At 38.7% G+C, this 26,497-nt stretch overlaps 10 non-coding genes and 57 pseudogenes across 10 annotated transcripts; all 67 read left to right on the top strand.

The window, feature by feature from the left end:
• Positions 1-166: 166 nt before the first annotated feature.
• LOC122336718 lies at positions 167-283 on the top strand (annotated as a pseudogene).
• A 278-nt stretch (positions 284-561) lies between these two features.
• LOC122336652 lies at positions 562-679 on the top strand (annotated as a pseudogene).
• A 275-nt stretch (positions 680-954) lies between these two features.
• On the top strand, positions 955-1,073 carry LOC122336601 (annotated as a pseudogene).
• A 275-nt stretch (positions 1,074-1,348) lies between these two features.
• On the top strand, positions 1,349-1,467 carry LOC122336728. Its single transcript, XR_006249362.1, has one exon. It is a non-coding gene; the product is annotated as a 5S ribosomal RNA (ribosomal RNA).
• A 276-nt stretch (positions 1,468-1,743) lies between these two features.
• Positions 1,744-1,859, top strand: LOC122336720 (annotated as a pseudogene).
• A 278-nt stretch (positions 1,860-2,137) lies between these two features.
• Positions 2,138-2,256, top strand: LOC122336647 (annotated as a pseudogene).
• Positions 2,257-2,530: 274 nt separating this feature from the next.
• On the top strand, positions 2,531-2,649 carry LOC122336726. Its single transcript, XR_006249360.1, has one exon. It is a non-coding gene; the product is annotated as a 5S ribosomal RNA (ribosomal RNA).
• A 279-nt stretch (positions 2,650-2,928) lies between these two features.
• On the top strand, positions 2,929-3,047 carry LOC122336724. The gene has a single exon (XR_006249359.1). It is a non-coding gene; the product is annotated as a 5S ribosomal RNA (ribosomal RNA).
• A 274-nt stretch (positions 3,048-3,321) lies between these two features.
• Positions 3,322-3,440, top strand: LOC122336646 (annotated as a pseudogene).
• Positions 3,441-3,716: 276 nt separating this feature from the next.
• Positions 3,717-3,834, top strand: LOC122336657 (annotated as a pseudogene).
• Positions 3,835-4,109: 275 nt separating this feature from the next.
• Positions 4,110-4,226, top strand: LOC122336685 (annotated as a pseudogene).
• Positions 4,227-4,499: 273 nt separating this feature from the next.
• On the top strand, positions 4,500-4,618 carry LOC122336600 (annotated as a pseudogene).
• Positions 4,619-4,896: 278 nt separating this feature from the next.
• Positions 4,897-5,015, top strand: LOC122336599 (annotated as a pseudogene).
• A 273-nt stretch (positions 5,016-5,288) lies between these two features.
• On the top strand, positions 5,289-5,405 carry LOC122336684 (annotated as a pseudogene).
• Positions 5,406-5,679: 274 nt separating this feature from the next.
• On the top strand, positions 5,680-5,798 carry LOC122336598 (annotated as a pseudogene).
• Positions 5,799-6,075: 277 nt separating this feature from the next.
• On the top strand, positions 6,076-6,193 carry LOC122336656 (annotated as a pseudogene).
• Positions 6,194-6,468: 275 nt separating this feature from the next.
• On the top strand, positions 6,469-6,587 carry LOC122336597 (annotated as a pseudogene).
• A 273-nt stretch (positions 6,588-6,860) lies between these two features.
• On the top strand, positions 6,861-6,979 carry LOC122336595 (annotated as a pseudogene).
• A 275-nt stretch (positions 6,980-7,254) lies between these two features.
• LOC122336702 lies at positions 7,255-7,372 on the top strand (annotated as a pseudogene).
• Positions 7,373-7,646: 274 nt separating this feature from the next.
• On the top strand, positions 7,647-7,765 carry LOC122336594 (annotated as a pseudogene).
• Positions 7,766-8,035: 270 nt separating this feature from the next.
• Positions 8,036-8,153, top strand: LOC122336705 (annotated as a pseudogene).
• A 277-nt stretch (positions 8,154-8,430) lies between these two features.
• Positions 8,431-8,549, top strand: LOC122336691 (annotated as a pseudogene).
• A 275-nt stretch (positions 8,550-8,824) lies between these two features.
• Positions 8,825-8,942, top strand: LOC122336706 (annotated as a pseudogene).
• A 275-nt stretch (positions 8,943-9,217) lies between these two features.
• Positions 9,218-9,334, top strand: LOC122336683 (annotated as a pseudogene).
• A 274-nt stretch (positions 9,335-9,608) lies between these two features.
• LOC122336682 lies at positions 9,609-9,725 on the top strand (annotated as a pseudogene).
• Positions 9,726-10,001: 276 nt separating this feature from the next.
• Positions 10,002-10,120, top strand: LOC122336596. Its single transcript, XR_006249342.1, has one exon. It is a non-coding gene; the product is annotated as a 5S ribosomal RNA (ribosomal RNA).
• A 274-nt stretch (positions 10,121-10,394) lies between these two features.
• LOC122336681 lies at positions 10,395-10,511 on the top strand (annotated as a pseudogene).
• Positions 10,512-10,785: 274 nt separating this feature from the next.
• On the top strand, positions 10,786-10,902 carry LOC122336680 (annotated as a pseudogene).
• Positions 10,903-11,177: 275 nt separating this feature from the next.
• Positions 11,178-11,296, top strand: LOC122336754. Its single transcript, XR_006249366.1, has one exon. It is a non-coding gene; the product is annotated as a 5S ribosomal RNA (ribosomal RNA).
• Positions 11,297-11,570: 274 nt separating this feature from the next.
• LOC122336593 lies at positions 11,571-11,689 on the top strand (annotated as a pseudogene).
• A 279-nt stretch (positions 11,690-11,968) lies between these two features.
• On the top strand, positions 11,969-12,088 carry LOC122336655 (annotated as a pseudogene).
• A 272-nt stretch (positions 12,089-12,360) lies between these two features.
• Positions 12,361-12,477, top strand: LOC122336679 (annotated as a pseudogene).
• Positions 12,478-12,748: 271 nt separating this feature from the next.
• Positions 12,749-12,867, top strand: LOC122336630 (annotated as a pseudogene).
• Positions 12,868-13,140: 273 nt separating this feature from the next.
• On the top strand, positions 13,141-13,257 carry LOC122336713 (annotated as a pseudogene).
• A 278-nt stretch (positions 13,258-13,535) lies between these two features.
• On the top strand, positions 13,536-13,652 carry LOC122336677 (annotated as a pseudogene).
• A 280-nt stretch (positions 13,653-13,932) lies between these two features.
• Positions 13,933-14,051, top strand: LOC122336723. The gene has a single exon (XR_006249358.1). It is a non-coding gene; the product is annotated as a 5S ribosomal RNA (ribosomal RNA).
• Positions 14,052-14,327: 276 nt separating this feature from the next.
• LOC122336722 lies at positions 14,328-14,446 on the top strand. The gene has a single exon (XR_006249357.1). It is a non-coding gene; the product is annotated as a 5S ribosomal RNA (ribosomal RNA).
• A 274-nt stretch (positions 14,447-14,720) lies between these two features.
• On the top strand, positions 14,721-14,837 carry LOC122336675 (annotated as a pseudogene).
• Positions 14,838-15,111: 274 nt separating this feature from the next.
• LOC122336674 lies at positions 15,112-15,228 on the top strand (annotated as a pseudogene).
• A 273-nt stretch (positions 15,229-15,501) lies between these two features.
• LOC122336717 lies at positions 15,502-15,618 on the top strand (annotated as a pseudogene).
• Positions 15,619-15,890: 272 nt separating this feature from the next.
• LOC122336716 lies at positions 15,891-16,007 on the top strand (annotated as a pseudogene).
• A 272-nt stretch (positions 16,008-16,279) lies between these two features.
• On the top strand, positions 16,280-16,397 carry LOC122336699 (annotated as a pseudogene).
• A 277-nt stretch (positions 16,398-16,674) lies between these two features.
• On the top strand, positions 16,675-16,793 carry LOC122336592 (annotated as a pseudogene).
• Positions 16,794-17,070: 277 nt separating this feature from the next.
• LOC122336721 lies at positions 17,071-17,189 on the top strand. The gene has a single exon (XR_006249356.1). It is a non-coding gene; the product is annotated as a 5S ribosomal RNA (ribosomal RNA).
• Positions 17,190-17,469: 280 nt separating this feature from the next.
• On the top strand, positions 17,470-17,588 carry LOC122336591 (annotated as a pseudogene).
• A 274-nt stretch (positions 17,589-17,862) lies between these two features.
• Positions 17,863-17,981, top strand: LOC122336759 (annotated as a pseudogene).
• A 276-nt stretch (positions 17,982-18,257) lies between these two features.
• On the top strand, positions 18,258-18,378 carry LOC122336695 (annotated as a pseudogene).
• A 274-nt stretch (positions 18,379-18,652) lies between these two features.
• On the top strand, positions 18,653-18,769 carry LOC122336673 (annotated as a pseudogene).
• A 277-nt stretch (positions 18,770-19,046) lies between these two features.
• LOC122336758 lies at positions 19,047-19,165 on the top strand (annotated as a pseudogene).
• Positions 19,166-19,438: 273 nt separating this feature from the next.
• Positions 19,439-19,557, top strand: LOC122336645 (annotated as a pseudogene).
• A 272-nt stretch (positions 19,558-19,829) lies between these two features.
• Positions 19,830-19,948, top strand: LOC122336644 (annotated as a pseudogene).
• A 279-nt stretch (positions 19,949-20,227) lies between these two features.
• On the top strand, positions 20,228-20,346 carry LOC122336757 (annotated as a pseudogene).
• Positions 20,347-20,621: 275 nt separating this feature from the next.
• On the top strand, positions 20,622-20,740 carry LOC122336756 (annotated as a pseudogene).
• Positions 20,741-21,019: 279 nt separating this feature from the next.
• LOC122336688 lies at positions 21,020-21,138 on the top strand (annotated as a pseudogene).
• Positions 21,139-21,410: 272 nt separating this feature from the next.
• Positions 21,411-21,529, top strand: LOC122336755 (annotated as a pseudogene).
• A 273-nt stretch (positions 21,530-21,802) lies between these two features.
• On the top strand, positions 21,803-21,921 carry LOC122336753 (annotated as a pseudogene).
• A 279-nt stretch (positions 21,922-22,200) lies between these two features.
• LOC122336714 lies at positions 22,201-22,319 on the top strand. Its single transcript, XR_006249355.1, has one exon. It is a non-coding gene; the product is annotated as a 5S ribosomal RNA (ribosomal RNA).
• Positions 22,320-22,595: 276 nt separating this feature from the next.
• LOC122336701 lies at positions 22,596-22,714 on the top strand. The gene has a single exon (XR_006249353.1). It is a non-coding gene; the product is annotated as a 5S ribosomal RNA (ribosomal RNA).
• Positions 22,715-22,997: 283 nt separating this feature from the next.
• Positions 22,998-23,118, top strand: LOC122336617 (annotated as a pseudogene).
• A 274-nt stretch (positions 23,119-23,392) lies between these two features.
• LOC122336672 lies at positions 23,393-23,509 on the top strand (annotated as a pseudogene).
• A 277-nt stretch (positions 23,510-23,786) lies between these two features.
• On the top strand, positions 23,787-23,905 carry LOC122336752 (annotated as a pseudogene).
• Positions 23,906-24,178: 273 nt separating this feature from the next.
• Positions 24,179-24,295, top strand: LOC122336671 (annotated as a pseudogene).
• A 276-nt stretch (positions 24,296-24,571) lies between these two features.
• LOC122336670 lies at positions 24,572-24,688 on the top strand (annotated as a pseudogene).
• Positions 24,689-24,962: 274 nt separating this feature from the next.
• Positions 24,963-25,081, top strand: LOC122336751 (annotated as a pseudogene).
• Positions 25,082-25,358: 277 nt separating this feature from the next.
• Positions 25,359-25,477, top strand: LOC122336750 (annotated as a pseudogene).
• Positions 25,478-25,752: 275 nt separating this feature from the next.
• Positions 25,753-25,869, top strand: LOC122336669 (annotated as a pseudogene).
• Positions 25,870-26,143: 274 nt separating this feature from the next.
• Positions 26,144-26,260, top strand: LOC122336668 (annotated as a pseudogene).
• The last annotated feature ends 237 nt before the right edge of the window (positions 26,261-26,497 follow it).

Below are 26,497 nucleotides of genomic sequence, written 5' to 3'. Positions count from 1 at the left end.
AGTAGCTGTTCTTTAAACAGAGTTTGACTGTTTTTAACTACTTAACTAATGCTCTTATCTTTAATGTAGCTCATTTTGAAGTATTTTTTTGTATTTCATTCATTACTTATCTAGTATAATGGCACTTAGTGTGCCTCACCTTAAAATAGGGGCTTTTTGCAGCTTTCGCTACGGCCATACCACCCTGTTCACGCCTGATCTCGCCTGATCTCAGAAGCTACAGAGTTGGGCCTAGTTAGTACTTGGATGGGAGACTGCCTAGGAATACCAGGTGCTGTAAGTTTTTGAGTTTTTTCACTACTTATCTAATACACTGGCCCTTAGTGTGGCCAAAGTTTGACCAGCTCTTTGCTTTCCTTTACTGCTTATTTAATTCAATTGCCTTTAAAGTAGCTGTTCTTTAAACAGAGTTTGACTGTTTTTAACTACTTAACTAATGCTCTTATCTTTAATGTAGCTCATTTTGAAGTATTTTTTTTTTTGTATTTCATTCATTACTTATCTAGTATAATGGCACTTAGTGTGCCTCACCTTAAAATAGGGGCTTTTGCAGCAGCTTTCGCTTACGGCCATACCACCCTGTTCACGCCTGATCTCGCCTGATCTCAGAAGCTAGCAGAGTTGGGCCTAGTTAGTACTTGGATGGGAGACTGCCTAGGAATACCAGGTGCTGTAAGTTTTTGAGTTTTTTCACTACTTATCTAATACACTGGCCCTTAGTGTGGCCAAAGTTTGACCAGCTCTTTTGCTTTCCTTACTGCTTATTTAATTCAATTGCCTTTAAAGTAGCTGTTCTTTAAACAGAGTTTGACTGTTTTTAACTACTTAACTAATGCTCTTATCTTTAATGTAGCTCATTTTGAAGTATTTTTTTGTATTTCATTCATTACTTATCTAGTATAATGGCACTTAGTGTGCCTCACCTTAAAATAGGGGCTTTTTGCAGCAGCTTTCGCTTACGGCCATACCACCCTGTTCACGCCTGATCTCGCCTGATCTCAGAAGCTAAGCAGAGTTGGGCCTAGTTAGTACTTGGATGGGAGACTGCCTAGGAATACCAGGTGCTGTAAGTTTTGAGTTTTTTCACTACTTATCTAATACACTGGCCCTTAGTGTGGCCAAAGTTTGACCAGCTCTTTGCTTTCCCTTACTGCTTATTTAATTCAATTGCCTTTAAAGTAGCTGTTCTTTAAACAGAGTTTGACTGTTTTTAACTACTTAACTAATGCTCTTATCTTTAATGTAGCTCATTTTGAAGTATTTTTTTTTGTATTTCATTCATTACTTATCTAGTATAATGGCACTTAGTGTGCCTCACCTTAAAAATAGGGCTTTTTGCAGCAGCTTTACTTACGGCCATATCACCCTGTTCACGCCTGATCTCGTCTGATCTCAGAAGCTAAGCAGAGTTGGGCCTAGTTAGTACTTGGATGGGAGACTGCCTAGGAATACCAGGTGCTGTAAGTTTTGAGTTTTTTCACTACTTATCTAATACACTGGCCCTTAGTGTGGCCAAAGTTTGACCAGCTCTTTGCTTTCCTTACTGCTTATTTAATTCAATTGCCTTTAAAGTAGCTGTTCTTTAAACAGAGTTTGACTGTTTTTAACTACTTAACTAATGCTCTTATCTTTAATGTAGCTCATTTTGAAGTATTTTTTTTTTGTATTTCATTCATTACTTATCTAGTATAATGGCACTTAGTGTGCCTCACCTTAAAATAGGGGCTTTTTGCAGCAGCTTTCGCTTACGCCATACCACCCTGTTCACGCCTGATCTCGCCTGATCTCAGAAGCTACAGAGTTGGGCCTAGTTAGTACTTGGATGGGAGACTGCCTAGGAATACCAGGTGCTGTAAGTTTTGAGTTTTTTCACTACTTATCTAATACACTGGCCCTTAGTGTGGCCAAAGTTTGACCAGCTCTTTGCTTTCCTTACTGCTTATTTAATTCAATTGCCTTTAAAGTAGCTGTTCTTTAAACAGAGTTTGACTGTTTTTAACTACTTAACTAATGCTCTTATCTTTAATGTAGCTCATTTTGAAGTATTTTTTTTTTTTTGTATTTCATTCATTACTTATCTAGTATAATGGCACTTAGTGTGCCTCACCTTAAAATAGGGGCTTTTTGCAGCAGCTTTCGCTACGGCCATACCACCCTGTTCACGCCTGATCTCGCCTGATCTCAGAAGCTAAGCAGAGTTGGGCCTAGTTAGTACTTGGATGGGAGACTGCCTAGGAATACCAGGTGCTGTAAGTTTTTGAGTTTTTTCACTACTTATCTAATACACTGGACTTTAGTGTGGCCAAAGTTTGACCAGCTCTTTGCTTTCCTTTACTGCTTATTTAATTCAATTGCCTTTAAAGTAGCTGTTCTTTAAACAGAGTTTGACTGTTTTTAACTACTTAACTAATGCTCTTATCTTTAATGTAGCTCATTTTGAAGTATTTTTTTGTATTTCATTCATTACTTATCTAGTATAATGGCACTTAGTGTGCCTCACCTTAAAATAGGGGCTTTTGCAGCAGCTTTCGCTTACGGCCATACCACCCTGTTCACGCCTGATCTCGTCTGATCTCAGAAGCTAAGCAGAGTTGGGCCTAGTTAGTACTTGGATGGGAGACTGCCTAGGAATACCAGGTGCTGTAAGTTTTTGAGTTTTTTCACTACTTATCTAATACACTGGCCCTTAGTGTGGCCAAAGTTTGACCAGCTCTTTGCTTTCCCTTACTGCTTATTTAATTCAATTGCCTTTAAAGTAGCTGTTCTTTAAACAGAGTTTGACTGTTTTTAACTACTTAACTAATGCTCTTATCTTTAATGTAGCTCATTTTGAAGTATTTTTTTTTTGTATTTCATTCATTACTTATCTAGTATAATGGCACTTAGTGTGCCTCACCTTAAAATAGGGGGCTTTTTGCAGCAGCTTTCGCTTACGGCCATACCACCCTGTTCACGCCTGATCTCGTCTGATCTCAGAAGCTAAGCAGAGTTGGGCCTAGTTAGTACTTGGATGGGAGACTGCCTAGGAATACCAGGTGCTGTAAGTTTTTGAGTTTTTTCACTACTTATCTAATACACTGGCCCTTAGTGTGGCCAAAGTTTGACCAGCTCTTTGCTTTCCCTTACTGCTTATTTAATTCAATTGCCTTTAAAGTAGCTGTTCTTTAAACAGAGTTTGACTGTTTTTAACTACTTAACTAATGCTCTTATCTTTAATGTAGCTCATTTTGAAGTATTTTTTTGTATTTCATTCATTACTTATCTAGTATAATGGCACTTAGTGTGCCTCACCTTAAAATAGGGGCTTTTTGCAGCAGCTTTCGCTACGGCCATACCACCCTGTTCACGCCTGATCTCGCCTGATCTCAGAAGCTAAGCAGAGTTGGGCCTAGTTAGTACTTGGATGGGAGACTGCCTAGGAATACCAGGTGCTGTAAGTTTTGAGTTTTTTCACTACTTATCTAATACACTGGCCCTTAGTGTGGCCAAAGTTTGACCAGCTCTTTGCTTTCCTTACTGCTTATTTAATTCAATTGCCTTTAAAGTAGCTGTTCTTTAAACAGAGTTTGACTGTTTTTAACTACTTAACTAATGCTCTTATCTTTAATGTAGCTCATTTTGAAGTATTTTTTTTTTTGTATTTCATTCATTACTTATCTAGTATAATGGCACTTAGTGTGCCTCACCTTAAAATAGGGCTTTTTGCAGCAGCTTTCGCTTACGGCCATACCACCCTGTTCACGCCTGATCTCGCCTGATCTCAGAAGCTAAGAGAGTTGGGCCTAGTTAGTACTTGGATGGGAGACTGCCTAGGAATACCAGGTGCTGTAAGTTTTTGAGTTTTTTCACTACTTATCTAATACACTGGCCCTTAGTGTGGCCAAAGTTTGACCAGCTCTTTGCTTTCCTTTACTGCTTATTTAATTCAATTGCCTTTAAAGTAGCTGTTCTTTAAACAGAGTTTGACTGTTTTTAACTACTTAACTAATGCTCTTATCTTTAATGTAGCTCATTTTGAAGTATTTTTTTGTATTTCATTCATTACTTATCTAGTATAATGGCACTTAGTGTGCCTCACCTTAAAATAGGGGCTTTTTGCAGCAGCTTTCGCTTACGGCCATACCACCCTGTTCACGCCTGATCTCGCCTGATCTCAGAAGCTACAGAGTTGGGCCTAGTTAGTACTTGGATGGGAGACTGCCTAGGAATACCAGGTGCTGTAAGTTTTGAGTTTTTTCACTACTTATCTAATACACTGGCCCTTAGTGTGGCCAAAGTTTGACCAGCTCTTTGCTTTCCTTACTGCTTATTTAATTCAATTGCCTTTAAAGTAGCTGTTCTTTAAACAGAGTTTGACTGTTTTTAACTACTTAACTAATGCTCTTATCTTTAATGTAGCTCATTTTGAAGTATTTTTTTTTATTTCATTCATTACTTATCTAGTATAATGGCACTTAGTGTGCCTCACCTTAAAATAGGGGCTTTTTGCAGCAGCTTTCGCTTACGGCCATACCACCCTGTTCACGCCTGATCTCGCCTGATCTCAGAAGCTAAGCAGAGTTGGGCCTAGTTAGTACTTGGATGGGAGACTGCCTAGGAATACCAGGTGCTGTAAGTTTTGAGTTTTTTCACTACTTATCTAATACACTGGTCTCTTAGTGTGGCCAAAGTTTGACCAGCTCTTTGCTTTCCCTTACTGCTTATTTAATTCAATTGCCTTTAAAGTAGCTGTTCTTTAAACAGAGTTTGACTGTTTTTAACTACTTAACTAATGCTCTTATCTTTAATGTAGCTCATTTTGAAGTATTTTTTTTTTTGTATTTCATTCATTACTATCTAGTATAATGGCACTTAGTGTGCCTCACCTTAAAATAGGGGCTTTTTGCAGCAGCTTTCGCTTACGGCCATACCACCCTGTTCACGCCTGATCTCGCCTGATCTCAGAAGCTAAGCAGAGTTGGGCCTAGTTAGTACTTGGATGGGAGACTGCCTAGGAATACCAGGTGCTGTAAGTTTTGAGTTTTTTCACTACTTATCTAATACACTGGCCCTTAGTGTGGCCAAAGTTTGACCAGCTCTTTGCTTTCCTTACTGCTTATTTAATTCAATTGCCTTTAAAGTAGCTGTTCTTTAAACAGAGTTTGACTGTTTTTAACTACTTAACTAATGCTCTTATCTTTAATGTAGCTCATTTTGAAGTATTTTTTTGTATTTCATTCATTACTTATCTAGTATAATGGCACTTAGTGTGCCTCACCTTAAAATAGGGGCTTTTTGCAGCAGCTTTCGCTTACGGCCATACCACCCTGTTCACGCCTGATCTCGCCTGATCTCAGAAGCTACAGAGTTGGGCCTAGTTAGTACTTGGATGGGAGACTGCCTAGGAATACCAGGTGCTGTAAGTTTTTGAGTTTTTTCACTACTTATCTAATACACTGGCCCTTAGTGTGGCCAAAGTTTGACCAGCTCTTTGCTTTCCTTTACTGCTTATTTAATTCAATTGCCTTTAAAGTAGCTGTTCTTTAAACAGAGTTTGACTGTTTTTAACTACTTAACTAATGCTCTTATCTTTAATGTAGCTCATTTTGAAGTATTTTTTTTATTTCATTCATTACTTATCTAGTATAATGGCACTTAGTGTGCCTCACCTTAAAATAGGGGCTTTTTGCAGCAGCTTTCGCTTACGGCCATACCACCCTGTTCACGCCTGATCTCGCCTGATCTCAGAAGCTAAGCAGAGTTGGGCCTAGTTAGTACTTGGATGGGAGACTGCCTAGGAATACCAGGTGCTGTAAGTTTTGAGTTTTTTCACTACTTATCTAATACACTGGCCCTTAGTGTGGCCAAAGTTTGACCAGCTCTTTGCTTTCCCTTACTGCTTATTTAATTCAATTGCCTTTAAAGTAGCTGTTCTTTAAACAGAGTTTGACTGTTTTTAACTACTTAACTAATGCTCTTATCTTTAATGTAGCTCATTTTGAAGTATTTTTTTTTGTATTTCATTCATTACTTATCTAGTATAATGGCACTTAGTGTGCCTCACCTTAAAATAGGGGGCTTTTTGCAGCAGCTTTCGCTTACGGCCATACCACCCTGTTCACGCCTGATCTCGCCTGATCTCAGAAGCTAAGAGAGTTGGGCCTAGTTAGTACTTGGATGGGAGACTGCCTAGGAATACCAGGTGCTGTAAGTTTTGAGTTTTTTCACTACTTATCTAATACACTGGCCCTTAGTGTGGCCAAAGTTTGACCAGCTCTTTGCTTTCCTTACTGCTTATTTAATTCAATTGCCTTTAAAGTAGCTGTTCTTTAAACAGAGTTTGACTGTTTTTAACTACTTAACTAATGCTCTTATCTTTAATGTAGCTCATTTTGAAGTATTTTTTTTTTGTATTTCATTCATTACTTATCTAGTATAATGGCACTTAGTGTGCCTCACCTTAAAATAGGGGCTTTTGCAGCAGCTTTCGCTTACGGCCATACCACCCTGTTCACGCCTGATCTCGCCTGATCTCAGAAGCTAAGCAGAGTTGGGCCTAGTTAGTACTTGGATGGGAGACTGCCTAGGAATACCAGGTGCTGTAAGTTTTGAGTTTTTTCACTACTTATCTAATACACTGGCCCTTAGTGTGGCCAAAGTTTGACCAGCTCTTTGCTTTCCTTTACTGCTTATTTAATTCAATTGCCTTTAAAGTAGCTGTTCTTTAAACAGAGTTTGACTGTTTTTAACTACTTAACTAATGCTCTTATCTTTAATGTAGCTCATTTTGAAGTATTTTTTGTATTTCATTCATTACTTATCTAGTATAATGGCACTTAGTGTGCCTCACCTTAAAATAGGGGCTTTTTGCAGCAGCTTTCGCTTACGGCCATACCACCCTGTTCACGCCTGATCTCGCCTGATCTCAGAAGCTAAGCAGAGTTGGGCCTAGTTAGTACTTGGATGGGAGACTGCCTAGGAATACCAGGTGCTGTAAGTTTTGAGTTTTTTCACTACTTATCTAATACACTGGCCTCTTAGTGTGGCCAAAGTTTGACCAGCTCTTTGCTTTCCCTTACTGCTTATTTAATTCAATTGCCTTTAAAGTAGCTGTTCTTTAAACAGAGTTTGACTGTTTTTAACTACTTAACTAATGCTCTTATCTTTAATGTAGCTCATTTTGAAGTATTTTTTTGTATTTCATTCATTACTTATCTAGTATAATGGCACTTAGTGTGCCTCACCTTAAAATAGGGGCTTTTTGCAGCAGCTTTCGCTTACGGCCATACCACCACTGTTCACGCCTGATCTCGCCTGATCTCAGAAGCTACAGAGTTGGGCCTAGTTAGTACTTGGATGGGAGACTGCCTAGGAATACCAGGTGCTGTAAGTTTTGAGTTTTTTTCACTACTTATCTAATACACTGGCCCTTAGTGTGGCCAAAGTTTGACCAGCTCTTTGCTTTCCTTACTGCTTATTTAATTCAATTGCCTTTAAAGTAGCTGTTCTTTAAACAGAGTTTGACTGTTTTTAACTACTTAACTAATGCTCTTATCTTTAATGTAGCTCATTTTGAAGTATTTTTTTTTATTTCATTCATTACTTATCTAGTATAATGGCACTTAGTGTGCCTCACCTTAAAATAGGGGCTTTTTGCAGCAGCTTTCGCTTACGGCCATACCACCCTGTTCACGCCTGATCTCGCCTGATCTCAGAAGCTAAGCAGAGTTGGGCCTAGTTAGTACTTGGATGGGAGACTGCCTAGGAATACCAGGTGCTGTAAGTTTTGAGTTTTTTCACTACTTATCTAATACACTGGCCCTTAGTGTGGCCAAAGTTTGACCAGCTCTTTGCTTTCCTTACTGCTTATTTAATTCAATTGCCTTTAAAGTAGCTGTTCTTTAAACAGAGTTTGACTGTTTTTAACTACTTAACTAATGCTCTTATCTTTAATGTAGCTCATTTTGAAGTATTTTTTTGTATTTCATTCATTACTTATCTAGTATAATGGCACTTAGTGTGCCTCACCTTAAAATAGGGGCTTTTGCAGCAGCTTTCACACGGCCATACCACCCTGTTCACGCCTGATCTCGCCTGATCTCAGAAGCTAGCAGAGTTGGGCCTAGTTAGTACTTGGATGGGAGACTGCCTAGGAATACCAGGTGCTGTAAGTTTTTGAGTTTTTTCACTACTTATCTAATACACTGGCCCTTAGTGTGGCCAAAGTTTGACCAGCTCTTTTGCTTTCCTTACTGCTTATTTAATTCAATTGCCTTTAAAGTAGCTGTTCTTTAAACAGAGTTTGACTGTTTTTAACTACTTAACTAATGCTCTTATCTTTAATGTAGCTCATTTTGAAGTATTTTTTTTTTTGTATTTCATTCATTACTTATCTAGTATAATGGCACTTAGTGTGCCTCACCTTAAAATAGGGGCTTTTGCAGCAGCTTTCGCCACGGCCATACCACCCTGTTCACGCCTGATCTCGCCTGATCTCAGAAGCTAAGCAGAGTTGGGCCTAGTTAGTACTTGGATGGGAGACTGCCTAGGAATACCAGGTGCTGTAAGTTTTTGAGTTTTTTCACTACTTATCTAATACACTGGCCCTTAGTGTGGCCAAAGTTTGACCAGCTCTTTGCTTTCCTTTACTGCTTATTTAATTCAATTGCCTTTAAAGTAGCTGTTCTTTAAACAGAGTTTGACTGTTTTTAACTACTTAACTAATGCTCTTATCTTTAATGTAGCTCATTTTGAAGTATTTTTTTGTATTTCATTCATTACTTATCTAGTATAATGGCACTTAGTGTGCCTCACCTTAAAATAGGGGCTTTTTGCAGCAGCTTTCACTTACGGCATATACCACCCTGTTCACGCCTGATCTCGCCTGATCTCAGAAGCTACAGAGTTGGGCCTAGTTAGTACTTGGATGGGAGACTGCCTAGGAATACCAGGTGCTGTAAGTTTTTGAGTTTTTTCACTACTTATCTAATACACTGGCCCTTAGTGTGGCCAAAGTTTGACCAGCTCTTTGCTTTCCTTACTGCTTATTTAATTCAATTGCCTTTAAAGTAGCTGTTCTTTAAACAGAGTTTGACTGTTTTTAACTACTTAACTAATGCTCTTATCTTTAATGTAGCTCATTTTGAAGTATTTTTTTTTGTATTTCATTCATTACTTATCTAGTATAATGGCACTTAGTGTGCCTCACCTTAAAATAGGGGCTTTTGCAGCAGCTTTCGCTTACGGCCATACCACCCTGTTCACGCCTGATCTCGCCTGATCTCAGAAGCTACAGAGTTGGGCCTAGTTAGTACTTGGATGGGAGACTGCCTAGGAATACCAGGTGCTGTAAGTTTTGAGTTTTTTCACTACTTATCTAATACACTGGCCCTTAGTGTGGCCAAAGTTTGACCAGCTCTTTGCTTTCCCTTACTGCTTATTTAATTCAATTGCCTTTAAAGTAGCTGTTCTTTAAACAGAGTTTGACTGTTTTTAACTACTTAACTAATGCCTTATCTTTAATGTAGCTCATTTTGAAGTATTTTTTTTTGTATTTCATTCATTACTTATCTAGTATAATGGCACTTAGTGTGCCTCACCTTAAAATAGGGGCTTTTGCAGCAGCTTTCGCTTACGGCCATACCACCCTGTTCACGCCTGATCTCGCCTGATCTCAGAAGCTACAGAGTTGGGCCTAGTTAGTACTTGGATGGGAGACTGCCTAGGAATACCAGGTGCTGTAAGTTTTTGAGTTTTTCACTACTTATCTAATACACTGGCCTTAGTGTGGCCAAAGTTTGACCAGCTCTTTGCTTTCCTTACTGCTGCTTATTTAATTCAATTGCCTTTAAAGTAGCTGTTCTTTAAACAGAGTTTGACTGTTTTTAACTACTTAACTAATGCTCTTATCTTTAATGTAGCTCATTTTGAAGTATTTTTTTGTATTTCATTCATTACTTATCTAGTATAATGGCACTTAGTGTGCCTCACCTTAAAATAGGGGGCTTTTTGCAGCAGCTTTCACTTACGGCCATACCACCCTGTTCACGCCTGATCTCGTCTGATCTCAGAAGCTAAGCAGAGTTGGGCCTAGTTAGTACTTGGATGGGAGACTGCCTAGGAATACCAGGTGCTGTAAGTTTTTGAGTTTTTTCACTACTTATCTAATACACTGGCCCTTAGTGTGGCCAAAGTTTGACCAGCTCTTTGCTTTCCCTTACTGCTTATTTAATTCAATTGCCTTTAAAGTAGCTGTTCTTTAAACAGAGTTTGACTGTTTTTAACTACTTAACTAATGCTCTTATCTTTAATGTAGCTCATTTTGAAGTATTTTTTTGTATTTCATTCATTACTTATCTAGTATAATGGCACTTAGTGTGCCTCACCTTAAAATAGGGGCTTTTGCAGCAGCTTTCGCTTACGGCCATACCACCCTGTTCACGCCTGATCTCGCCTGATCTCAGAAGCTACAGAGTTGGGCCTAGTTAGTACTTGGATGGGAGACTGCCTAGGAATACCAGGTGCTGTAAGTTTTGAGTTTTTTCACTACTTATCTAATACACTGGCCCTTAGTGTGGCCAAAGTTTGACCAGCTCTTTGCTTTCCCTTACTGCTTATTTAATTCAATTGCCTTTAAAGTAGCTGTTCTTTAAACAGAGTTTGACTGTTTTTAACTACTTAACTAATGCTCTTATCTTTAATGTAGCTCATTTTGAAGTATTTTTTTGTATTTCATTCATTACTTATCTAGTATAATGGCACTTAGTGTGCCTCACCTTAAAATAGGGGCTTTTTGCAGCAGCTTTCGCTTACGGCCATACCACCCTGTTCACGCCTGATCTCGCCTGATCTCAGAAGCTACAGAGTTGGGCCTAGTTAGTACTTGGATGGGAGACTGCCTAGGAATACCAGGTGCTGTAAGTTTTTGAGTTTTTTCACTACTTATCTAATACACTGGCCCTTAGTGTGGCCAAAGTTTGACCAGCTCTTTGCTTTCCTTACTGCTTATTTAATTCAATTGCCTTTAAAGTAGCTGTTCTTTAAACAGAGTTTGACTGTTTTTAACTACTTAACTAATGCTCTTATCTTTAATGTAGCTCATTTTGAAGTATTTTTTTGTATTTCATTCATTACTTATCTAGTATAATGGCACTTAGTGTGCCTCACCTTAAAATAGGGGGCTTTTTGCAGCAGCTTTCACTTACGGCCATACCACCCTGTTCACGCCTGATCTCGTCTGATCTCAGAAGCTAAGCAGAGTTGGGCCTAGTTAGTACTTGGATGGGAGACTGCCTAGGAATACCAGGTGCTGTAAGTTTTTGAGTTTTTTCACTACTTATCTAATACACTGGCCCTTAGTGTGGCCAAAGTTTGACCAGCTCTTTGCTTTCCTTTACTGCTTATTTAATTCAATTGCCTTTAAAGTAGCTGTTCTTTAAACAGAGTTTGACTGTTTTTAACTACTTAACTAATGCTCTTATCTTTAATGTAGCTCATTTTGAAGTATTTTTTTGTATTTCATTCATTACTTATCTAGTATAATGGCACTTAGTGTGCCTCACCTTAAAATAGGGGCTTTTGCAGCAGCTTTCGCTTACGGCCATACCACCCTGTTCACGCCTGATCTCGCCTGATCTCAGAAGCTAAGCAGAGTTGGGCCTAGTTAGTACTTGGATGGGAGACTGCCTAGGAATACCAGGTGCTGTAAGTTTTGAGTTTTTTCACTACTTATCTAATACACTGGCCTCTTAGTGTGGCCAAAGTTTGACCAGCTCTTTGCTTTCCCTTACTGCTTATTTAATTCAATTGCCTTTAAAGTAGCTGTTCTTTAAACAGAGTTTGACTGTTTTTAACTACTTAACTAATGCTCTTATCTTTAATGTAGCTCATTTTGAAGTATTTTTTTTTTTTTGTATTTCATTCATTACTTATCTAGTATAATGGCACTTAGTGTGCCTCACCTTAAAATAGGGGCTTTTTGCAGCAGCTTTCTTACGGCCATACCACCCTGTTCACGCCTGATCTCGCCTGATCTCAGAAGCTACAGCAGAGTTGGGCCTAGTTAGTACTTGGATGGGAGACTGCCTAGGAATACCAGGTGCTGTAAGTTTTGAGTTTTTTCACTACTTATCTAATACACTGGCCCTTAGTGTGGCCAAAGTTTGACCAGCTCTTTGCTTTCCTTACTGCTTATTTAATTCAATTGCCTTTAAAGTAGCTGTTCTTTAAACAGAGTTTGACTGTTTTTAACTACTTAACTAATGCTCTTATCTTTAATGTAGCTCATTTTGAAGTATTTTTTTGTATTTCATTCATTACTTATCTAGTATAATGGCACTTAGTGTGCCTCACCTTAAAATAGGGGCTTTTGCAGCAGCTTTCGCTTACGGCCATACCACCCTGTTCACGCCTGATCTCGCCTGATCTCAGAAGCTACAGAGTTGGGCCTAGTTAGTACTTGGATGGGAGACTGCCTAGGAATACCAGGTGCTGTAAGTTTTGAGTTTTTTCACTACTTATCTAATACACTGGCCCTTAGTGTGGCCAAAGTTTGACCAGCTCTTTTTTCTTTCCTTACTGCTTATTTAATTCAATTGCCTTTAAAGTAGCTGTTCTTTAAACAGAGTTTGACTGTTTTTAACTACTTAACTAATGCTCTTATCTTTAATGTAGCTCATTTTGAAGTATTTTTTTGTATTTCATTCATTACTTATCTAGTATAATGGCACTTAGTGTGCCTCACCTTAAAATAGGGGCTTTTTGCAGCAGCTTTCACGGCCATACCACCCTGTTCACGCCTGATCTCGCCTGATCTCAGAAGCTAAGCAGAGTTGGGCCTAGTTAGTACTTGGATGGGAGACTGCCTAGGAATACCAGGTGCTGTAAGTTTTTGAGTTTTTTCACTACTTATCTAATACACTGGCCCTTAGTGTGGCCAAAGTTTGACCAGCTCTTTGCTTTCCCTTACTGCTTATTTAATTCAATTGCCTTTAAAGTAGCTGTTCTTTAAACAGAGTTTGACTGTTTTTAACTACTTAACTAATGCTCTTATCTTTAATGTAGCTCATTTTGAAGTATTTTTTTGTATTTCATTCATTACTTATCTAGTATAATGGCACTTAGTGTGCCTCACCTTAAAATAGGGGCTTTTTGCAGCAGCTTTCACACGGCCATACCACCCTGTTCACGCCTGATCTCGCCTGATCTCAGAAGCTACAGAGTTGGGCCTAGTTAGTACTTGGATGGGAGACTGCCTAGGAATACCAGGTGCTGTAAGTTTTTGAGTTTTTTCACTACTTATCTAATACACTGGCCCTTAGTGTGGCCAAAGTTTGACCAGCTCTTTGCTTTCCTTACTGCTTATTTAATTCAATTGCCTTTAAAGTAGCTGTTCTTTAAACAGAGTTTGACTGTTTTTAACTACTTAACTAATGCTCTTATCTTTAATGTAGCTCATTTTGAAGTATTTTTTTGTATTTCATTCATTCATTACTTATCTAGTATAATGGCACTTAGTGTGCCTCACCTTAAAATAGGGGCTTTTTGCAGCAGCTTTCGCTTACGGCCATACCACCCTGTTCACGCCTGATCTCGCCTGATCTCAGAAGCTACAGAGTTGGGCCTAGTTAGTACTTGGATGGGAGACTGCCTAGGAATACCAGGTGCTGTAAGTTTTTGAGTTTTTTCACTACTTATCTAATACACTGGCCCTTAGTGTGGCCAAAGTTTGACCAGCTCTTTGCTTTCCTTACTGCTTATTTAATTCAATTGCCTTTAAAGTAGCTGTTCTTTAAACAGAGTTTGACTGTTTTTAACTACTTAACTAATGCTCTTATCTTTAATGTAGCTCATTTTGAAGTATTTTTTTTTTTTTTGTATTTCATTCATTACTTATCTAGTATAATGGCACTTAGTGTGCCTCACCTTAAAATAGGGGCTTTTGCAGCAGCTTTCGCTTACGGCCATACCACCCTGTTCACGCCTGATCTCGTCTGATCTCAGAAGCTAAGCAGAGTTGGGCCTAGTTAGTACTTGGATGGGAGACTGCCTAGGAATACCAGGTGCTGTAAGTTTTTGAGTTTTTTCACTACTTATCTAATACACTGGCCCTTAGTGTGGCCAAAGTTTGACCAGCTCTTTGCTTTCCTTTACTGCTTATTTAATTCAATTGCCTTTAAAGTAGCTGTTCTTAAAACAGAGTTTGACTGTTTTTAACTACTTAACTAATGCTCTTATCTTTAATGTAGCTCATTTTGAAGTATTTTTTTGTATTTCATTCATTACTTATCTAGTATAATGGCACTTAGTGTGCCTCACCTTAAAATAGGGGTTTTTTTGCAGCAGCTTTCGCTTACGGCCATACCACCCTGTTCACGCCTGATCTCGTCTGATCTCAGAAGCTAAGCAGAGTTGGGCCTAGTTAGTACTTGGATGGGAGACTGCCTAGGAATACCAGGTGCTGTAAGTTTTGAGTTTTTTCACTACTTATCTAATACACTGGCCCTTAGTGTGGCCAAAGTTTGACCAGCTCTTTGCTTTCCTTTACTGCTTATTTAATTCAATTGCCTTTAAAGTAGCTGTTCTTTAAACAGAGTTTGACTGTTTTTAACTACTTAACTAATGCTCTTATCTTTAATGTAGCTCATTTTGAAGTATTTTTTTGTATTTCATTCATTACTTATCTAGTATAATGGCACTTAGTGTGCCTCACCTTAAAATAGGGGCTTTTTGCAGCAGCTTTCGCTTACGGCCATACCACCCTGTTCACGCCTGATCTCGCCTGATCTCAGAAGCTACAGAGTTGGGCCTAGTTAGTACTTGGATGGGAGACTGCCTAGGAATACCAGGTGCTGTAAGTTTTGAGTTTTTTCACTACTTATCTAATACACTGGCCCTTAGTGTGGCCAAAGTTTGACCAGCTCTTTGCTTTCCTTTACTGCTTATTTAATTCAATTGCCTTTAAAGTAGCTGTTCTTTAAACAGAGTTTGACTGTTTTTAACTACTTAACTAATGCTCTTATCTTTAATGTAGCTCATTTTGAAGTATTTTTTTGTATTTCATTCATTACTTATCTAGTATAATGGCACTTAGTGTGCCTCACCTTAAAATAGGGGCTTTTTGCAGCAGCTTTCGCTTACGGCCATACCACCCTGTTCACGCCTGATCTCGCCTGATCTCAGAAGCTACAGAGTTGGGCCTAGTTAGTACTTGGATGGGAGACTGCCTAGGAATACCAGGTGCTGTAAGTTTTTGAGTTTTTTCACTACTTATCTAATACACTGGCCCTTAGTGTGGCCAAAGTTTGACCAGCTCTTTGCTTTCCTTTACTGCTTATTTAATTCAATTGCCTTTAAAGTAGCTGTTCTTTAAACAGAGTTTGACTGTTTTTAACTACTTAACTAATGCTCTTATCTTTAATGTAGCTCATTTTGAAGTATTTTTTTGTATTTCATTCATTACTTATCTAGTATAATGGCACTTAGTGTGCCTCACCTTAAAATAGGGGCTTTTTGCAGCAGCTTTCGCACGGCCATACCACCCTGTTCACGCCTGATCTCGCCTGATCTCAGAAGCTACAGAGTTGGGCCTAGTTAGTACTTGGATGGGAGACTGCCTAGGAATACCAGGTGCTGTAAGTTTTGAGTTTTTTCACTACTTATCTAATACACTGGCCCTTAGTGTGGCCAAAGTTTGACCAGCTCTTTGCTTTCCTTTACTGCTTATTTAATTCAATTGCCTTTAAAGTAGCTGTTCTTAAACAGAGTTTGACTGTTTTTAACTACTTAACTAATGCTCTTATCTTTAATGTAGCTCATTTTGAAGTATTTTTTTTTGTATTTCATTCATTACTTATCTAGTATAATGGCACTTAGTGTGCCTCACCTTAAAATAGGGGCTTTTGCAGCAGCTTTCGCACGGCCATACCACCCTGTTCACGCCTGATCTCGCCTGATCTCAGAAGCTACAGAGTTGGGCCTAGTTAGTACTTGGATGGGAGACTGCCTAGGAATACCAGGTGCTGTAAGTTTTTGAGTTTTTTCACTACTTATCTAATACACTGGCCCTTAGTGTGGCCAAAGTTTGACCAGCTCTTTGCTTTCCTTACTGCTTATTTAATTCAATTGCCTTTAAAGTAGCTGTTCTTTAAACAGAGTTTGACTGTTTTTAACTACTTAACTAATGCTCTTATCTTTAATGTAGCTCATTTTGAAGTATTTTTTGTATTTCATTCATTACTTATCTAGTATAATGGCACTTAGTGTGCCTCACCTTAAAATAGGGGCTTTTGCAGCAGCTTTCGCTTACGGGCCATACCACCCTGTTCACGCCTGATCTCGCCTGATCTCAGAAGCTACAGAGTTGGGCCTAGTTAGTACTTGGATGGGAGACTGCCTAGGAATACCAGGTGCTGTAAGTTTTTGAGTTTTTTCACTACTTATCTAATACACTGGCCCTTAGTGTGGCCAAAGTTTGACCAGCTCTTTGCTTTCCCTTACTGCTTATTTAATTCAATTGCCTTTAAAGTAGCTGTTCTTTAAACAGAGTTTGACTGTTTTTAACTACTTAACTAATGCTCTTATCTTTAATGTAGCTCATTTTGAAGTATTTTTTTTTGTATTTCATTCATTACTTATCTAGTATAATGGCACTTAGTGTGCCTCACCTTAAAATAGGGGCTTTTTGCAGCAGCTTTCGCTTACGGCCATACCACCCTGTTCACGCCTGATCTCGCCTGATCTCAGAAGCTAAGCAGAGTTGGGCCTAGTTAGTACTTGGATGGGAGACTGCCTAGGAATACCAGGTGCTGTAAGTTTTTGAGTTTTTTCACTACTTATCTAATACACTGGCCCTTAGTGTGGCCAAAGTTTGACCAGCTCTTTGCTTTCCCTTACTGCTTATTTAATTCAATTGCCTTTAAAGTAGCTGTTCTTTAAACAGAGTTTGACTGTTTTTAACTACTTAACTAATGCTCTTATCTTTAATGTAGCTCATTTTGAAGTATTTTTTTTTGTATTTCATTCATTACTTATCTAGTATAATGGCACTTAGTGTGCCTCACCTTAAAATAGGGGCTTTTTGCAGCAGCTTTCGCTTACGGCCATACCACCCTGTTCACGCCTGATCTCGTCTGATCTCAGAAGCTAAGCAGAGTTGGGCCTAGTTAGTACTTGGATGGGAGACTGCCTAGGAATACCAGGTGCTGTAAGTTTTTGAGTTTTTTCACTACTTATCTAATACACTGGCCTTTAGTGTGGCCAAAGTTTGACCAGCTCTTTGCTTTCCTTACTGCTTATTTAATTCAATTGCCTTTAAAGTAGCTGTTCTTTAAACAGAGTTTGACTGTTTTTAACTACTTAACTAATGCTCTTATCTTTAATGTAGCTCATTTTGAAGTATTTTTTTTTTTTTGTATTTCATTCATTACTTATCTAGTATAATGGCACTTAGTGTGCCTCACCTTAAAATAGGGGCTTTTTGCAGCAGCTTTCGCTTACGGCCATACCACCCTGTTCACGCCTGATCTCGCCTGATCTCAGAAGCTAAGCAGAGTTGGGCCTAGTTAGTACTTGGATGGGAGACTGCCTAGGAATACCAGGTGCTGTAAGTTTTGAGTTTTTTCACTACTTATCTAATACACTGGCCCTTAGTGTGGCCAAAGTTTGACCAGCTCTTTGCTTTCCTTTACTGCTTATTTAATTCAATTGCCTTTAAAGTAGCTGTTCTTTAAACAGAGTTTGACTGTTTTTAACTACTTAACTAATGCTCTTATCTTTAATGTAGCTCATTTTGAAGTATTTTTTTGTATTTCATTCATTACTTATCTAGTATAATGGCACTTAGTGTGCCTCACCTTAAAATAGGGGCTTTTTGCAGCAGCTTTCGCTTACGGCCATACCACCCTGTTCACGCCTGATCTCGCCTGATCTCAGAAGCTAAGCAGAGTTGGGCCTAGTTAGTACTTGGATGGGAGACTGCCTAGGAATACCAGGTGCTGTAAGTTTTGAGTTTTTTCACTACTTATCTAATACACTGGCCCTTAGTGTGGCCAAAGTTTGACCAGCTCTTTGCTTTCCTTTACTGCTTATTTAATTCAATTGCCTTTAAAGTAGCTGTTCTTTAAACAGAGTTTGACTGTTTTTAACTACTTAACTAATGCTCTTATCTTTAATGTAGCTCATTTTGAAGTATTTTTTTTTTTGTATTTCATTCATTACTTATCTAGTATAATGGCACTTAGTGTGCCTCACCTTAAAATAGGGGCTTTTTGCAGCAGCTTTCGCACGGCCATACCACCCTGTTCACGCCTGATCTCTCGCCTGATCTCAGAAGCTAAGCAGAGTTGGGCCTAGTTAGTACTTGGATGGGAGACTGCCTAGGAATACCAGGTGCTGTAAGTTTTTGAGTTTTTTCACTACTTATCTAATACACTGGCCCTTAGTGTGGCCAAAGTTTGACCAGCTCTTTGCTTTCCTTTACTGCTTATTTAATTCAATTGCCTTTAAAGTAGCTGTTCTTTAAACAGAGTTTGACTGTTTTTAACTACTTAACTAATGCTCTTATCTTTAATGTAGCTCATTTTGAAGTATTTTTTGTATTTCATTCATTACTTATCTAGTATAATGGCACTTAGTGTGCCTCACCTTAAAATAGGGGCTTTTTGCAGCAGCTTTCGCTTACGGCCATACCACCCTGTTCACGCCTGATCTCGCCTGATCTCAGAAGCTACAGAGTTGGGCCTAGTTAGTACTTGGATGGGAGACTGCCTAGGAATACCAGGTGCTGTAAGTTTTTGAGTTTTTTCACTACTTATCTAATACACTGGCCCTTAGTGTGGCCAAAGTTTGACCAGCTCTTTGCTTTCCCTTACTGCTTATTTAATTCAATTGCCTTTAAAGTAGCTGTTCTTTAAACAGAGTTTGACTGTTTTTAACTACTTAACTAATGCTCTTATCTTTAATGTAGCTCATTTTGAAGTATTTTTTTTTGTATTTCATTCATTACTTATCTAGTATAATGGCACTTAGTGTGCCTCACCTTAAAATAGGGGCTTTTTGCAGCAGCTTTCGCTTACGGCCATACCACCCTGTTCACGCCTGATCTCGCCTGATCTCAGAAGCTAAGCAGAGTTGGGCCTAGTTAGTACTTGGATGGGAGACTGCCTAGGAATACCAGGTGCTGTAAGTTTTGAGTTTTTTCACTACTTATCTAATACACTGGCCCTTAGTGTGGCCAAAGTTTGACCAGCTCTTTGCTTTCCTTACTGCTTATTTAATTCAATTGCCTTTAAAGTAGCTGTTCTTTAAACAGAGTTTGACTGTTTTTAACTACTTAACTAATGCTCTTATCTTTAATGTAGCTCATTTTTGAAGTATTTTTTTGTATTTCATTCATTACTTATCTAGTATAATGGCACTTAGTGTGCCTCACCTTAAAATAGGGGCTTTTTGCAGCAGCTTTCGCTACGGCCATACCACCCTGTTCACGCCTGATCTCGCCTGATCTCAGAAGCTAAGCAGAGTTGGGCCTAGTTAGTACTTGGATGGGAGACTGCCTAGGAATACCAGGTGCTGTAAGTTTTGAGTTTTTTCACTACTTATCTAATACACTGGCCCTTAGTGTGGCCAAAGTTTGACCAGCTCTTTGCTTTCCTTACTGCTTATTTAATTCAATTGCCTTTAAAGTAGCTGTTCTTTAAACAGAGTTTGACTGTTTTTAACTACTTAACTAATGCTCTTATCTTTAATGTAGCTCATTTTGAAGTATTTTTTTGTATTTCATTCATTACTTATCTAGTATAATGGCACTTAGTGTGCCTCACCTTAAAATAGGGGCTTTTTGCAGCAGCTTTCGCTACGGCCATACCACCCTGTTCACGCCTGATCTCGCCTGATCTCAGAAGCTAAGCAGAGTTGGGCCTAGTTAGTACTTGGATGGGAGACTGCCTAGGAATACCAGGTGCTGTAAGTTTTGAGTTTTTTCACTACTTATCTAATACACTGGCCTTTAGTGTGGCCAAAGTTTGACCAGCTCTTTGCTTTCCTTTACTGCTTATTTAATTCAATTGCCTTTAAAGTAGCTGTTCTTTAAACAGAGTTTGACTGTTTTTAACTACTTAACTAATGCTCTTATCTTTAATGTAGCTCATTTTGAAGTATTTTTTTGTATTTCATTCATTACTTATCTAGTATAATGGCACTTAGTGTGCCTCACCTTAAAATAGGGGCTTTTTGCAGCAGCTTTCGCTACGCTTACGGCCATACCACCCTGTTCACGCCTGATCTCGCCTGATCTCAGAAGCTAAGCAGAGTTGGGCCTAGTTAGTACTTGGATGGGAGACTGCCTAGGAATACCAGGTGCTGTAAGTTTTGAGTTTTTTCACTACTTATCTAATACACTGGCCCTTAGTGTGGCCAAAGTTTGACCAGCTCTTTGCTTTCCTTACTGCTTATTTAATTCAATTGCCTTTAAAGTAGCTGTTCTTTAAACAGAGTTTGACTGTTTTTAACTACTTAACTAATGCTCTTATCTTTAATGTAGCTCATTTTGAAGTATTTTTTTTTTGTATTTCATTCATTACTTATCTAGTATAATGGCACTTAGTGTGCCTCACCTAAAATAGGGGCTTTTTGCAGCAGCTTTCGCTTACGGCCATACCACCCTGTTCACGCCTGATCTCGCCTGATCTCAGAAGCTAAGCAGAGTTGGGCCTAGTTAGTACTTGGATGGGAGACTGCCTAGGAATACCAGGTGCTGTAAGTTTTTGAGTTTTTTCACTACTTATCTAATACACTGGCCCTTAGTGTGGCCAAAGTTTGACCAGCTCTTTGCTTTCCTTTACTGCTTATTTAATTCAATTGCCTTTAAAGTAGCTGTTCTTTAAACAGAGTTTGACTGTTTTTAACTACTTAACTAATGCTCTTATCTTTAATGTAGCTCATTTTGAAGTATTTTTTTTTTATTATTTCATTCATTACTTATCTAGTATAATGGCACTTAGTGTGCCTCACCTTAAAATAGGGGCTTTTTGCAGCAGCTTTCGCTTACGGCCATACCACCCTGTTCACGCCTGATCTCGCCTGATCTCAGAAGCTACAGAGAGTTGGGCCTAGTTAGTACTTGGATGGGAGACTGCCTAGGAATACCAGGTGCTGTAAGTTTTGAGTTTTTTCACTACTTATCTAATACACTGGCCCTTAGTGTGGCCAAAGTTTGACCAGCTCTTTGCTTTCCTTACTGCTTATTTAATTCAATTGCCTTTAAAGTAGCTGTTCTTTAAACAGAGTTTGACTGTTTTTAACTACTTAACTAATGCTCTTATCTTTAATGTAGCTCATTTTGAAGTATTTTTTTGTATTTCATTCATTACTTATCTAGTATAATGGCACTTAGTGTGCCTCACCTTAAAATAGGGGCTTTTGCAGCAGCTTTCGCTTACGGCCATACCACCCTGTTCACGCCTGATCTCGCCTGATCTCAGAAGCTAAGCAGAGTTGGGCCTAGTTAGTACTTGGATGGGAGACTGCCTAGGAATACCAGGTGCTGTAAGTTTTGAGTTTTTTCACTACTTATCTAATACACTGGCCCTTAGTGTGGCCAAAGTTTGACCAGCTCTTTGCTTTCCTTACTGCTTATTTAATTCAATTGCCTTTAAAGTAGCTGTTCTTTAAACAGAGTTTGACTGTTTTTAACTACTTAACTAATGCTCTTATCTTTAATGTAGCTCATTTTGAAGTATTTTTTTGTATTTCATTCATTACTTATCTAGTATAATGGCACTTAGTGTGCCTCACCTTAAAATAGGGGCTTTTTGCAGCAGCTTTCGCTTACGGCCATACCACCCTGTTCACGCCTGATCTCGCCTGATCTCAGAAGCTAAGCAGAGTTGGGCCTAGTTAGTACTTGGATGGGAGACTGCCTAGGAATACCAGGTGCTGTAAGTTTTTGAGTTTTTTCACTACTTATCTAATACACTGGCCCTTAGTGTGGCCAAAGTTTGACCAGCTCTTTGCTTTCCTTACTGCTTATTTAATTCAATTGCCTTTAAAGTAGCTGTTCTTTAAACAGAGTTTGACTGTTTTTAACTACTTAACTAATGCTCTTATCTTTAATGTAGCTCATTTTGAAGTATTTTTTTTTTTGTATTTCATTCATTACTTATCTAGTATAATGGCACTTAGTGTGCCTCACCTTAAAATAGGGGGCTTTTTGCAGCAGCTTTCGCTTACGGCCATACCACCCTGTTCACGCCTGATCTCGTCTGATCTCAGAAGCTAAGCAGAGTTGGGCCTAGTTAGTACTTGGATGGGAGACTGCCTAGGAATACCAGGTGCTGTAAGTTTTTGAGTTTTTTCACTACTTATCTAATACACTGGCCTTTAGTGTGGCCAAAGTTTGACCAGCTCTTTGCTTTCCCTTACTGCTTATTTAATTCAATTGCCTTTAAAGTAGCTGTTCTTTAAACAGAGTTTGACTGTTTTTAACTACTTAACTAATGCTCTTATCTTTAATGTAGCTCATTTTGAAGTATTTTTTTGTATTTCATTCATTACTTATCTAGTATAATGGCACTTAGTGTGCCTCACCTTAAAATAGGGGGCTTTTTGCAGCAGCTTTCGCTTACGGCCATACCACCCTGTTCACGCCTGATCTCGTCTGATCTCAGAAGCTAAGCAGAGTTGGGCCTAGTTAGTACTTGGATGGGAGACTGCCTAGGAATACCAGGTGCTGTAAGTTTTGAGTTTTTTCACTACTTATCTAATACACTGGCCCTTAGTGTGGCCAAAGTTTGACCAGCTCTTTGCTTTCCTTACTGCTTATTTAATTCAATTGCCTTTAAAGTAGCTGTTCTTTAAACAGAGTTTGACTGTTTTTAACTACTTAACTAATGCTCTTATCTTTAATGTAGCTCATTTTGAAGTATTTTTTTTTTTTTTTTGTATTTCATTCATTACTTATCTAGTATAATGGCACTTAGTGTGCCTCACCTTAAAATAGGGGGCTTTTTGCAGCAGCTTTCGCTTACGGCCATACCACCCTGTTCACGCCTGATCTCGCCTCTGATCTCAGAAGCTAAGCAGAGTTGGGCCTAGTTAGTACTTGGATGGGAGACTGCCTAGGAATACCAGGTGCTGTAAGTTTTGAGTTTTTTCACTACTTATCTAATACACTGGCCCTTAGTGTGGCCAAAGTTTGACCAGCTCTTTGCTTTCCTTACTGCTTATTTAATTCAATTGCCTTTAAAGTAGCTGTTCTTTAAACAGAGTTTGACTGTTTTTAACTACTTAACTAATGCTCTTATCTTTAATGTAGCTCATTTTGAAGTATTTTTTTTGTATTTCATTCATTACTTATCTAGTATAATGGCACTTAGTGTGCCTCACCTTAAAATAGGGGCTTTTTGCAGCAGCTTTCGCTTACGGCCATACCACCCTGTTCACGCCTGATCTCGCCTGATCTCAGAAGCTACAGAGTTGGGCCTAGTTAGTACTTGGATGGGAGACTGCCTAGGAATACCAGGTGCTGTAAGTTTTGAGTTTTTTCACTACTTATCTAATACACTGGCCCTTAGTGTGGCCAAAGTTTGACCAGCTCTTTGCTTTCCTTTACTGCTTATTTAATTCAATTGCCTTTAAAGTAGCTGTTCTTTAAACAGAGTTTGACTGTTTTTAACTACTTAACTAATGCTCTTATCTTTAATGTAGCTCATTTTGAAGAAGTTTTTTTTTTGTATTTCATTCATTACTTATCTAGTATAATGGCACTTAGTGTGCCTCACCTTAAAATAGGGGCTTTTGCAGCAGCTTTCGCTTACGGCCATACCACCCTGTTCACGCCTGATCTCGCCTGATCTCAGAAGCTAAGCAGAGTTGGGCCTAGTTAGTACTTGGATGGGAGACTGCCTAGGAATACCAGGTGCTGTAAGTTTTGAGTTTTTTCACTACTTATCTAATACACTGGCCCTTAGTGTGGCCAAAGTTTGACCAGCTCTTTGCTTTCCTTACTGCTTATTTAATTCAATTGCCTTTAAAGTAGCTGTTCTTTAAACAGAGTTTGACTGTTTTTAACTACTTAACTAATGCTCTTATCTTTAATGTAGCTCATTTTGAAGTATTTTTTTGTATTTCATTCATTACTTATCTAGTATAATGGCACTTAGTGTGCCTCACCTTAAAATAGGGGCTTTTTGCAGCAGCTTTCGCTTACGGCCATACCACCCTGTTCACGCCTGATCTCGCCTGATCTCAGAAGCTACAGAGTTGGGCCTAGTTAGTACTTGGATGGGAGACTGCCTAGGAATACCAGGTGCTGTAAGTTTTTGAGTTTTTTCACTACTTATCTAATACACTGGCCCTTAGTGTGGCCAAAGTTTGACCAGCTCTTTGCTTTCCTTACTGCTTATTTAATTCAATTGCCTTTAAAGTAGCTGTTCTTTAAACAGAGTTTGACTGTTTTTAACTACTTAACTAATGCTCTTATCTTTAATGTAGCTCATTTTGAAGTATTTTTTTTTGTATTTCATTCATTACTTATCTAGTATAATGGCACTTAGTGTGCCTCACCTTAAAATAGGGGCTTTTTGCAGCAGCTTTCGCTTACGGCCATACCACCCTGTTCACGCCTGATCTCGCCTGATCTCAGAAGCTACAGAGTTGGGCCTAGTTAGTACTTGGATGGGAGACTGCCTAGGAATACCAGGTGCTGTAAGTTTTGAGTTTTTTCACTACTTATCTAATACACTGGCCTTTAGTGTGGCCAAAGTTTGACCAGCTCTTTGCTTTCCTTACTGCTTATTTAATTCAATTGCCTTTAAAGTAGCTGTTCTTAAACAGAGTTTGACTGTTTTTAACTACTTAACTAATGCTCTTATCTTTAATGTAGCTCATTTTGAAGTATTTTTTTTTGTATTTCATTCATTACTTATCTAGTATAATGGCACTTAGTGTGCCTCACCTTAAAATAGGGGCTTTTTGCAGCAGCTTTCGCTTACGGCCATACCACCCTGTTCACGCCTGATCTCGCCTGATCTCAGAAGCTAAGCAGAGTTGGGCCTAGTTAGTACTTGGATGGGAGACTGCCTAGGAATACCAGGTGCTGTAAGTTTTGAGTTTTTTCACTACTTATCTAATACACTGGCCCTTAGTGTGGCCAAAGTTTGACCAGCTCTTTGCTTTCCTTTACTGCTTATTTAATTCAATTGCCTTTAAAGTAGCTGTTCTTTAAACAGAGTTTGACTGTTTTTAACTACTTAACTAATGCTCTTATCTTTAATGTAGCTCATTTTGAAGTATTTTTTTTTTTGTATTTCATTCATTACTTATCTAGTATAATGGCACTTAGTGTGCCTCACTTAAAATAGGGGCTTTTTGCAGCAGCTTTCGCTTACGGCCATACCACCCTGTTCACGCCTGATCTCGCCTGATCTCAGAAGCTAAGCAGAGTTGGGCCTAGTTAGTACTTGGATGGGAGACTGCCTAGGAATACCAGGTGCTGTAAGTTTTGAGTTTTTTCACTACTTATCTAATACACTGGCCCTTAGTGTGGCCAAAGTTTGACCAGCTCTCTTTGCTTTCCTTACTGCTTATTTAATTCAATTGCCTTTAAAGTAGCTGTTCTTTAAACAGAGTTTGACTGTTTTTAACTACTTAACTAATGCTCTTATCTTTAATGTAGCTCATTTTGAAGTATTTTTTTGTATTTCATTCATTACTTATCTAGTATAATGGCACTTAGTGTGCCTCACCTTAAAATAGGGGCTTTTTGCAGCAGCTTTCGCTTACGGCCATACCACCCTGTTCACGCCTGATCTCGCCTGATCTCAGAAGCTACAGAGTTGGGCCTAGTTAGTACTTGGATGGGAGACTGCCTAGGAATACCAGGTGCTGTAAGTTTTTGAGTTTTTTCACTACTTATCTAATACACTGGCCCTTAGTGTGGCCAAAGTTTGACCAGCTCTTTGCTTTCCTTACTGCTTATTTAATTCAATTGCCTTTAAAGTAGCTGTTCTTTAAACAGAGTTTGACTGTTTTTAACTACTTAACTAATGCTCTTATCTTTAATGTAGCTCATTTTGAAGTATTTTTTTTTATATTTCATTCATTACTTATCTAGTATAATGGCACTTAGTGTGCCTCACCTTAAAATAGGGGCTTTTTGCAGCAGCTTGCTTACGGCCATACCACCCTGTTCACGCCTGATCTCGCCTGATCTCAGAAGCTACAGAGTTGGGCCTAGTTAGTACTTGGATGGGAGACTGCCTAGGAATACCAGGTGCTGTAAGTTTTTGAGTTTTTTCACTACTTATCTAATACACTGGCCCTTAGTGTGGCCAAAGTTTGACCAGCTCTTTGCTTTCCTTACTGCTTATTTAATTCAATTGCCTTTAAAGTAGCTGTTCTTTAAACAGAGTTTGACTGTTTTTAACTACTTAACTAATGCTCTTATCTTTAATGTAGCTCATTTTGAAGTATTTTTTTTTGTATTTCATTCATTACTTATCTAGTATAATGGCACTTAGTG

Source organism: Puntigrus tetrazona, unplaced genomic scaffold (assembly GCF_018831695.1).
Source record: "Puntigrus tetrazona isolate hp1 unplaced genomic scaffold, ASM1883169v1 S000000966, whole genome shotgun sequence".
NCBI lineage: Eukaryota > Metazoa > Chordata > Actinopteri > Cypriniformes > Cyprinidae > Puntigrus > Puntigrus tetrazona.
This window is presented reverse-complemented; position numbering and strand designations above follow the sequence as displayed.